Raw genomic sequence first — 11,661 nt, 5'->3', positions numbered from 1 at the left:
AACCCAATACGTAATAGACAAGACCTACTCCTTGCTCAGGGAACTGGACTCAACACCCCCTATTCACCGCCCAAGAGTATATCTGACTAGTAAGAATCTTAAAACCTATGTATTGATATCTCTCTGTAAGTGAGTCAAGTGGGTGTAAAGCTGCATAAACACAGCAGTGAAAAGCAGCTAAACCCCATTATAAAACTCAATTAATTTTAAAAACCCGTGAAACAAAGACAGTGAAAGGGAGAGAAATTCTTACAAAATTCGTTCAGGCGCTGTGATGCCACCTGGATTGACCATATCTAGACCCGCAGCTGATTGAGACATAAGGGTGGACACTCTTGGGGCTGAGGGGTTTGGTGAGGTTCGGTGAGCAAACGCAGACGCTTTAAAGTAATACTGCGTGGTACCCGTCCCATGGGTCCCAAATCTCCAGGTTCAAGGGCATCTTCCTACATCGAAAACATGCATGAGAAACCCAGAAGACGGTCCACCGAGTGATTGGGAAAGGTTTCTAAAACGCACCTCATTTCTCGTCTCCTTGTGCTCGGGTTCGCCATTCCAGCCGCTTTACTAGCAATCTCCCTCCTTGGAGAATCAGCACCTTTAACCTCCTGTTCCATACAGGTGGCAATTTGAACTGAGGGTGAACGGGAAGACGGGGAACCAATGAGAGACTAGCTCTAGGTGTTGGGACAGGCACAGGTCACTCTATTTTCCCATCAGGAAGAAGAATTAACCACAGGCTCAGTCTGCCGCCCGGAAGCAGAATAGGGCCTAAAGCAATCCTGCGCTTTTGCGGCCAGCTCCCAAGAGAGCGAGTTGAAAAATGGAGCTCGGGGGCACTGCAATTCACAAACCTGCAGACTTATAAATGATAACTCTCGTCTACAAATATATTGAGGGAAGGCAACAAAGAGGATTTGAAAGCAAGGCAGAATTGCAGGAAACAGATTTCAGGAGGCAGATTCGAATCGCCTTTAAAGCACAGGAAAAGCGGCAAAACCTCGACAATGATGCCCTTGGCCAAAAAGGGCGTATGCGTTTTTTCCTGAATATATTCAGGAAAAAACGCATACGCCCTTTTTGGCCAACCAAGCAACCTGGAAAGGCAAATCAGCGCTACAAAGAAGTCTCGCTTCCCATCGGTCAAAAGGGCCATGCTGAGTAAAGTGTCAAAACCAGAAATGCAGGACAGGCCACGGAGAAACGGGAGCCTTGCTACGCTGATGGGCGGGATGTAAATTGCCAACAGCCACTCTGGAGAAGTGTACGGTGTGTCCTGAAACATTTACAAAACTCAGCTTAGAGAGCATAGGGCACTTCCACTCATGGGCGTATAAATTGGGAAAACTAAAAATCAGCAAGACACAAGCACCCCAAAGTTTAGGGCTGCTCTGTTGACAAGAACCTCCACTTCGTTACACCTTAAATATCCCAGGAAAGAGAAAAATGGATAAAGAAGTTGTGGTCCTTATGTACAATGGAATATAACTCAGCCATGAAATCAACGTCATAAGGCTAGTAGCAGCATGATGAGTGGATTTAGGTACGACGATTCTAAGTGCAATAAGTCACACAGAAAAAGACACTTATCATAAGTTATCACCTATAGAGGGAATGTAAAAACCGCTACCCTTGAACTGAATTACAAAACAGAACAGATTCACACGGTTAGAAAACACACTATGGCTGCCTAACGGGAAAGGTGAGGTGGGGTGATGCATAAAACAAGGGTTTCAAATTAGCTCAGATACCGTTCCATAAACCCAATACGTAATAGACAAGACCTACTCCTTGCTCAGGGAACTGGACTCAACACCCCCTATTCACCGCCCAAGATTATATCTGACTAGTAAGAATCTTAAAACCTATGTATTGATATCTCTCTGTAAGTGAGTCAAGTGGGTGTAAAGCTGCATAAACACAGCAGTGAAAAGCAGCTAAACCCCATTATAAAACTCAATTAATTTTAAAAACCCGTGAAACAAAGACAGTGAAAGGGAGAGAAATTCTTACAAAATTCGTTCAGGCGCTGTGATGCCACCTGGATTGACCATATCTAGACCCGCAGCTGATTGAGACATAAGGGTGGACACTCTTGGGGCTGAGGGGTTTGGTGAGGTTCGGTGAGCAAACGCAGACGCTTTAAAGTAATACTGCGTGGTACCCGTCCCATGGGTCCCAAATCTCCAGGTTCAAGGGCATCTTCCTACATCGAAAACATGCATGAGAAACCCAGAAGACGGTCCACCGTGTGATTGGGAAAGGTTTCTAAAACGCACCTCATTTCTCGTCTCCTTGTGCTCGGGTTCGCCATTCCAGCCGCTTTACTAGCAATCTCCCTCCTTGGAGAATCAGCACCTTTAACCTCCTGTTCCATACAGGTGGCAATTTGAACTGAGGGTGAACGGGAAGACGGGGAACCAATGAGAGACTAGCTCTAGGTGTTGGGACAGGCACAGGTCACTCTATTTTCCCATCAGGAAGAAGAATTAACCACAGGCTCAGTCTGCCGCCCGGAAGCAGAATAGGGCCTAAAGCAATCCTGCGCTTTTGCGGCCAGCTCCCAGGAGAGCGAGTTGAAAAATGGACCTCGGGGGCACTGCAATTCACAAACCTGCAGACTTATAAATGATAACTCTCGTCTACAAATATATTGAGGGAAGGCAACAAAGAGGATTTGAAAGCAAGGCAGAATTGCAGGAAACAGATTTCAGGAGGAATATTCGAATCGCCTTTAAAGCACAGGAAAAGCGGCAAAACCTCGACAATGATGCCCTTGGCCAAAAAGGGCGTATGCGTTTTTTCCTGAATATATTCAGGAAAAAACGCATACGCCCTTTTTGGCCAACCAAGCAACCTGGAAAGGCAAATCAGCGCTACAAAGAAGTCTCGCTTCCCATCGGTCAAAAGGGCCATGCTGAATAAAGTGTCAAAACCAGAAATGCAGGACAGGCCACGGAGAAACGGGAGCCTTGCTACGCTGATGGGCGGGATGTAAATTGCCAACAGCCACTCTGGAGAAGTGTACGGTGTGTCCTGAAACATTTACAAAACTCAGCTTAGAGAGCATAGGGCACTTCCACTCATGGGCGTATAAATTGGGAAAACTAAAAATCAGCAAGACACAAGCACCCCAAAGTTTAGGGCTGCTCTGTTGACAAGAACCTCCACTTCGTTACACCTTAAATATCCCAGGAAAGAGAAAAATGGATAAAGAAGTTGTGGTCCTTATGTACAATGGAATATCACTCAGCCATGAAATCAACGTCATAAGGCTAGTAGCAGCATGATGAGTGGATTTAGGTACGACGATTCTAAGTGCAATAAGTCACACAGAAAAAGACACTTATCATAAGTTATCACCTATAGAGGGAATGTAAAAACCGCTACCCTTGAACTGAATTACAAAACAGAACAGATTCACACGGTTAGAAAACACACTATGGCTGCCTAACGGGAAAGGTGAGGTGGGGTGATGCATAAAACAAGGGTTTCAAATTAGCTCAGATACCGTTCCATAAACCCAATACGTAATAGACAAGACCTACTCCTTGCTCAGGGAACTGGACTCAACACCCCCTATTCACCGCCCAAGAGTATATCTGACTAGTAAGAATCTTAAAACCTATGTATTGATATCTCTCTGTAAGTGAGTCAAGTGGGTGTAAAGCTGCATAAACACAGCAGTGAAAAGCAGCTAAACCCCATTATAAAACTCAATTAATTTTAAAAACCCGTGAAACAAAGACAGTGAAAGGGAGAGAAATTCTTACAAAATTCGTTCAGGCGCTGTGATGCCACCTGGATTGACCATATCTAGACCCGCAGCTGATTGAGACATAAGGGTGGACACTCTTGGGGCTGAGGGGTTTGGTGAGGTTCGGTGAGCAAACGCAGACGCTTTAAAGTAATACTGCGTGGTACCCATCCCATGGGTCCCAAATCTCCAGGTTCAAGGGCATCTTCCTACATCGAAAACATGCATGAGAAACCCAGAAGACGGTCCACCGAGTGATTGGGAAAGGTTTCTAAAACGCACCTCATTTCTCGTCTCCTTGTGCTCGGGTTCGCCATTCCAGCCGCTTTACTAGCAATCTCCCTCCTTGGAGAATCAGCACCTTTAACCTCCTGTTCCATACAGGTGGCAATTTGAACTGAGGGTGAACGGGAAGACGGGGAACCAATGAGAGACTAGCTCTAGGTGTTGGGACAGGCACAGGTCACTCTATTTTCCCATCAGGAAGAAGAATTAACCACAGGCTCAGTCTGCCGCCCGGAAGCAGAATAGGGCCTAAAGCAATCCTGCGCTTTTGCGGCCAGCTCCCAAGAGAGCGAGTTGAAAAATGGAGCTCGGGGGCACTGCAATTCACAAACCTGCAGACTTATAAATGATAACTCTCGTCTACAAATATATTGAGGGAAGGCAACAAAGAGGATTTGAAAGCAAGGCAGAATTGCAGGAAACAGATTTCAGGAGGCAGATTCGAATCGCCTTTAAAGCACAGGAAAAGCGGCAAAACCTCGACAATGATGCCCTTGGCCAAAAAGGGCGTATGCGTTTTTTCCTGAATATATTCAGGAAAAAACGCATACGCCCTTTTTGGCCAACCAAGCAACCTGGAAAGGCAAATCAGCGCTACAAAGAAGTCTCGCTTCCCATCGGTCAAAAGGGCCATGCTGAGTAAAGTGTCAAAACCAGAAATGCAGGACAGGCCACGGAGAAACGGGAGCCTTGCTACGCTGATGGGCGGGATGTAAATTGCCAACAGCCACTCTGGAGAAGTGTACGGTGTGTCCTGAAACATTTACAAAATTCAGCTTAGAGAGCATAGGGCACTTCCACTCATGGGCGTATAAATTGGGAAAACTAAAAATCAGCAAGACACAAGCACCCCAAAGTTTAGGGCTGCTCTGTTGACAAGAACCTCCACTTCGTTACACCTTAAATATCCCAGGAAAGAGAAAAATGGATAAAGAAGTTGTGGTCCTTATGTACAATGGAATATCACTCAGCCATGAAATCAACGTCATAAGGCTAGTAGCAGCATGATGAGTGGATTTAGGTACGACGATTCTAAGTGCAATAAGTCACACAGAAAAAGACACTTATCATAAGTTATCACCTATAGAGGGAATGTAAAAACCGCTACCCTTGAACTGAATTACAAAACAGAACAGATTCACACGGTTAGAAAACACACTATGGCTGCCTAACGGGAAAGGTGAGGTGGGGTGATGCATAAAACAAGGGTTTCAAATTAGCTCAGATACCGTTCCATAAACCCAATACGTAATAGACAAGACCTACTCCTTGCTCAGGGAACTGGACTCAACACCCCCTATTCACCGCCCAAGATTATATCTGACTAGTAAGAATCTTAAAACCTATGTATTGATATCTCTCTGTAAGTGAGTCAAGTGGGTGTAAAGCTGCATAAACACAGCAGTGAAAAGCAGCTAAACCCCATTATAAAACTCAATTAATTTTAAAAACCCGTGAAACAAAGACAGTGAAAGGGAGAGAAATTCTTACAAAATTCGTTCAGGCGCTGTGATGCCACCTGGATTGACCATATCTAGACCCGCAGCTGATTGAGACATAAGGGTGGACACTCTTGGGGCTGAGGGGTTTGGTGAGGTTCGGTGAGCAAACGCAGACGCTTTAAAGTAATACTGCGTGGTACCCATCCCATGGGTCCCAAATCTCCAGGTTCAAGGGCATCTTCCTACATCGAAAACATGCATGAGAAACCCAGAAGACGGTCCACCGAGTGATTGGGAAAGGTTTCTAAAACGCACCTCATTTCTCGTCTCCTTGTGCTCGGGTTCGCCATTCCAGCCGCTTTACTAGCAATCTCCCTCCTTGGAGAATCAGCACCTTTAACCTCCTGTTCCATACAGGTGGCAATTTGAACTGAGGGTGAACGGGAAGACGGGGAACCAATGAGAGACTAGCTCTAGGTGTTGGGACAGGCACAGGTCACTCTATTTTCCCATCAGGAAGAAGAATTAACCACAGGCTCAGTCTGCCGCCCGGAAGCAGAATAGGGCCTAAAGCAATCCTGCGCTTTTGCGGCCAGCTCCCAAGAGAGCGAGTTGAAAAATGGAGCTCGGGGGCACTGCAATTCACAAACCTGCAGACTTATAAATGATAACTCTCGTCTACAAATATATTGAGGGAAGGCAACAAAGAGGATTTGAAAGCAAGGCAGAATTGCAGGAAACAGATTTCAGGAGGCAGATTCGAATCGCCTTTAAAGCACAGGAAAAGCGGCAAAACCTCGACAATGATGCCCTTGGCCAAAAAGGGCGTATGCGTTTTTTCCTGAATATATTCAGGAAAAAACGCATACGCCCTTTTTGGCCAACCAAGCAACCTGGAAAGGCAAATCAGCGCTACAAAGAAGTCTCGCTTCCCATCGGTCAAAAGGGCCATGCTGAGTAAAGTGTCAAAACCAGAAATGCAGGACAGGCCACGGAGAAACGGGAGCCTTGCTACGCTGATGGGCGGGATGTAAATTGCCAACAGCCACTCTGGAGAAGTGTACGGTGTGTCCTGAAACATTTACAAAACTCAGCTTAGAGAGCATAGGGCACTTCCACTCATGGGCGTATAAATTGGGAAAACTAAAAATCAGCAAGACACAAGCACCCCAAAGTTTAGGGCTGCTCTGTTGACAAGAACCTCCACTTCGTTACACCTTAAATATCCCAGGAAAGAGAAAAATGGATAAAGAAGTTGTGGTCCTTATGTACAATGGAATATCACTCAGCCATGAAATCAACGTCATAAGGCTAGTAGCAGCATGATGAGTGGATTTAGGTACGACGATTCTAAGTGCAATAAGTCACACAGAAAAAGACACTTATCATAAGTTATCACCTATAGAGGGAATGTAAAAACCGCTACCCTTGAACTGAATTACAAAACAGAACAGATTCACACGGTTAGAAAACACACTATGGCTGCCTAACGGGAAAGGTGAGGTGGGGTGATGCATAAAACAAGGGTTTCAAATTAGCTCAGATACCGTTCCATAAACCCAATACGTAATAGACAAGACCTACTCCTTGCTCAGGGAACTGGACTCAACACCCCCTATTCACCGCCCAAGAGTATATCTGACTAGTAAGAATCTTAAAACCTATGTATTGATATCTCTCTGTAAGTGAGTCAAGTGGGTGTAAAGCTGCATAAACACAGCAGTGAAAAGCAGCTAAACCCCATTATAAAACTCAATTAATTTTAAAAACCCGTGAAACAAAGACAGTGAAAGGGAGAGAAATTCTTACAAAATTCGTTCAGGCGCTGTGATGCCACCTGGATTGACCATATCTAGACCCGCAGCTGATTGAGACATAAGGGTGGACACTCTTGGGGCTGAGGGGTTTGGTGAGGTTCAGTGAGCAAACGCAGACGCTTTAAAGTAATACTGCGTGGTACCCGTCCCATGGGTCCCAAATCTCCAGGTTCAAGGGCATCTTCCTACATCGAAAACATGCATGAGAAACCCAGAAGACGGTCCACCGAGTGATTGGGAAAGGTTTCTAAAACGCACCTCATTTCTCGTCTCCTTGTGCTCGGGTTCGCCATTCCAGCCGCTTTACTAGCAATCTCCCTCCTTGGAGAATCAGCACCTTTAACCTCCTGTTCCATACAGGTGGCAATTTGAACTGAGGGTGAACGGGAAGACGGGGAACCAATGAGAGACTAGCTCTAGGTGTTGGGACAGGCACAGGTCACTCTATTTTCCCATCAGGAAGAAGAATTAACCACAGGCTCAGTCTGCCGCCCGGAAGCAGAATAGGGCCTAAAGCAATCCTGCGCTTTTGCGGCCAGCTCCCAAGAGAGCGAGTTGAAAAATGGAGCTCGGGGGCACTGCAATTCACAAACCTGCAGACTTATAAATGATAACTCTCGTCTACAAATATATTGAGGGAAGGCAACAAAGAGGATTTGAAAGCAAGGCAGAATTGCAGGAAACAGATTTCAGGAGGCAGATTCGAATCGCCTTTAAAGCACAGGAAAAGCGGCAAAACCTCGACAATGATGCCCTTGGCCAAAAAGGGCGTATGCGTTTTTTCCTGAATATATTCAGGAAAAAACGCATACGCCCTTTTTGGCCAACCAAGCAACCTGGAAAGGCAAATCAGCGCTACAAAGAAGTCTCGCTTCCCATCGGTCAAAAGGGCCATGCTGAGTAAAGTGTCAAAACCAGAAATGCAGGACAGGCCACGGAGAAACGGGAGCCTTGCTACGCTGATGGGCGGGATGTAAATTGCCAACAGCCACTCTGGAGAAGTGTACGGTGTGTCCTGAAACATTTACAAAACTCAGCTTAGAGAGCATAGGGCACTTCCACTCATGGGCGTATAAATTGGGAAAACTAAAAATCAGCAAGACACAAGCACCCCAACGTTTAGGGCTGCTCTGTTGACAAGAACCTCCACTTCGTTACACCTTAAATATCCCAGGAAAGAGAAAAATGGATAAAGAAGTTGTGGTCCTTATGTACAATGGAATATCACTCAGCCATGAAATCAACGTCATAAGGCTAGTAGCAGCATGATGAGTGGATTTAGGTACGACGATTCTAAGTGCAATAAGTCACACAGAAAAAGACACTTATCATAAGTTATCACCTATAGAGGGAATGTAAAAACCGCTACCCTTGAACTGAATTACAAAACAGAACAGATTCACACGGTTAGAAAACACACTATGGCTGCCTAACGGGAAAGGTGAGGTGGGGTGATGCATAAAACAAGGGTTTCAAATTAGCTCAGATACCGTTCCATAAACCCAATACGTAATAGACAAGACCTACTCCTTGCTCAGGGAACTGGACTCAACACCCCCTATTCACCGCCCAAGAGTATATCTGACTAGTAAGAATCTTAAAACCTATGTATTGATATCTCTCTGTAAGTGAGTCAAGTGGGTGTAAAGCTGCATAAACACAGCAGTGAAAAGCAGCTAAACCCCATTATAAAACTCAATTAATTTTAAAAACCCGTGAAACAAAGACAGTGAAAGGGAGAGAAATTCTTACAAAATTCGTTCAGGCGCTGTGATGCCACCTGGATTGACCATATCTAGACCCGCAGCTGATTGAGACATAAGGGTGGACACTCTTGGGGCTGAGGGGTTTGGTGAGGTTCGGTGAGCAAACGCAGACGCTTTAAAGTAATACTGCGTGGTACCCGTCCCATGGGTCCCAAATCTCCAGGTTCAAGGGCATCTTCCTACATCGAAAACATGCATGAGAAACCCAGAAGACGGTCCACCGAGTGATTGGGAAAGGTTTCTAAAACGCACCTCATTTCTCGTCTCCTTGTGCTCGGGTTCGCCATTCCAGCCGCTTTACTAGCAATCTCCCTCCTTGGAGAATCAGCACCTTTAACCTCCTGTTCCATACAGGTGGCAATTTGAACTGAGGGTGAACGGGAAGACGGGGAACCAATGAGAGACTAGCTCTAGGTGTTGGGACAGGCACAGGTCACTCTATTTTCCCATCAGGAAGAAGAATTAACCACAGGCTCAGTCTGCCGCCCGGAAGCAGAATAGGGCCTAAAGCAATCCTGCGCTTTTGCGGCCAGCTCCCAAGAGAGCGAGTTGAAAAATGGAGCTCGGGGGCACTGCAATTCACAAACCTGCAGACTTATAAATGATAACTCTCATCTACAAATATATTGAGGGAAGGCAACAAAGAGGATTTGAAAGCAAGGCAGAATTGCAGGAAACAGATTTCAGGAGGCAGATTCGAATCGCCTTTAAAGCACAGGAAAAGCGGCAAAACCTCGACAATGATGCCCTTGGCCAAAAAGGGCGTATGCGTTTTTTCCTGAATATATTCAGGAAAAAACGCATACGCCCTTTTTGGCCAACCAAGCAACCTGGAAAGGCAAATCAGCGCTACAAAGAAGTCTCGCTTCCCATCGGTCAAAAGGGCCATGCTGAGTAAAGTGTCAAAACCAGAAATGCAGGACAGGCCACGGAGAAACGGGAGCCTTGCTACGCTGATGGGCGGGATGTAAATTGCCAACAGCCACTCTGGAGAAGTGTACGGTGTGTCCTGAAACATTTACAAAACTCAGCTTAGAGAGCATAGGGCACTTCCACTCATGGGCGTATAAATTGGGAAAACTAAAAATCAGCAAGACACAAGCACCCCAAAGTTTAGGGCTGCTCTGTTGACAAGAACCTCCACTTCGTTACACCTTAAATATCCCAGGAAAGAGAAAAATGGATAAAGAAGTTGTGGTCCTTATGTACAATGGAATATCACTCAGCCATGAAATCAACGTCATAAGGCTAGTAGCAGCATGATGAGTGGATTTAGGTACGACGATTCTAAGTGCAATAAGTCACACAGAAAAAGACACTTATCATAAGTTATCACCTATAGAGGGAATGTAAAAACCGCTACCCTTGAACTGAATTACAAAACAGAACAGATTCACACGGTTAGAAAACACACTATGGCTGCCTAACGGGAAAGGTGAGGTGGGGTGATGCATAAAACAAGGGTTTCAAATTAGCTCAGATACCGTTCCATAAACCCAATACGTAATAGACAAGACCTACTCCTTGCTCAGGGAACTGGACTCAACACCCCCTATTCACCGCCCAAGAGTATATCTGACTAGTAAGAATCTTAAAACCTATGTATTGATATCTCTCTGTAAGTGAGTCAAGTGGGTGTAAAGCTGCATAAACACAGCAGTGAAAAGCAGCTAAACCCCATTATAAAACTCAATTAATTTTAAAAACCCGTGAAACAAAGACAGTGAAAGGGAGATAAATTCTTACAAAATTCGTTCAGGCGCTGTGATGCCACCTGGATTGACCATATCTAGACCCGCAGCTGATTGAGACATAAGGGTGGACACTCTTGGGGCTGAGGGGTTTGGTGAGGTTCGGTGAGCAAACGCAGACGCTTTAAAGTAATACTGCGTGGTACCCATCCCATGGGTCCCAAATCTCCAGGTTCAAGGGCATCTTCCTACATCGAAAACATGCATGAGAAACCCAGAAGACGGTCCACCGAGTGATTGGGAAAGGTTTCTAAAACGCACCTCATTTCTCGTCTCCTTGTGCTCGGGTTCGCCATTCCAGCCGCTTTACTAGCAATCTCCCTCCTTGGAGAATCAGCACCTTTAACCTCCTGTTCCATACAGGTGGCAATTTGAACTGAGGGTGAACGGGAAGACGGGGAACCAATGAGAGACTAGCTCTAGGTGTTGGGACAGGCACAGGTCACTCTATTTTCCCATCAGGAAGAAGAATTAACCACAGGCTCAGTCTGCCGCCCGGAAGCAGAATAGGGCCTAAAGCAATCCTGCGCTTTTGCGGCCAGCTCCCAAGAGAGCGAGTTGAAAAATGGAGCTCGGGGGCACTGCAATTCACAAACCTGCAGACTTATAAATGATAACTCTCGTCTACAAATATATTGAGGGAAGGCAACAAAGAGGATTTGAAAGCAAGGCAGAATTGCAGGAAACAGATTTCAGGAGGCAGATTCGAATCGCCTTTAAAGCACAGGAAAAGCGGCAAAACCTCGACAATGATGCCCTTGGCCAAAAAGGGCGTATGCGTTTTTTCCTGAATATATTCAGGAAAAAACGCATACGCCCTTTTTGGCCAACCAAGCAACCTGG

Source organism: Eschrichtius robustus, chromosome 7, assembly GCF_028021215.1.
Source record: "Eschrichtius robustus isolate mEscRob2 chromosome 7, mEscRob2.pri, whole genome shotgun sequence".
Taxonomy (NCBI): Eukaryota; Metazoa; Chordata; class Mammalia; order Artiodactyla; family Eschrichtiidae; genus Eschrichtius; species Eschrichtius robustus.
The sequence above is the reverse complement of the archived record's forward strand: the minus strand, read 5'-3'. Positions refer to the sequence as shown.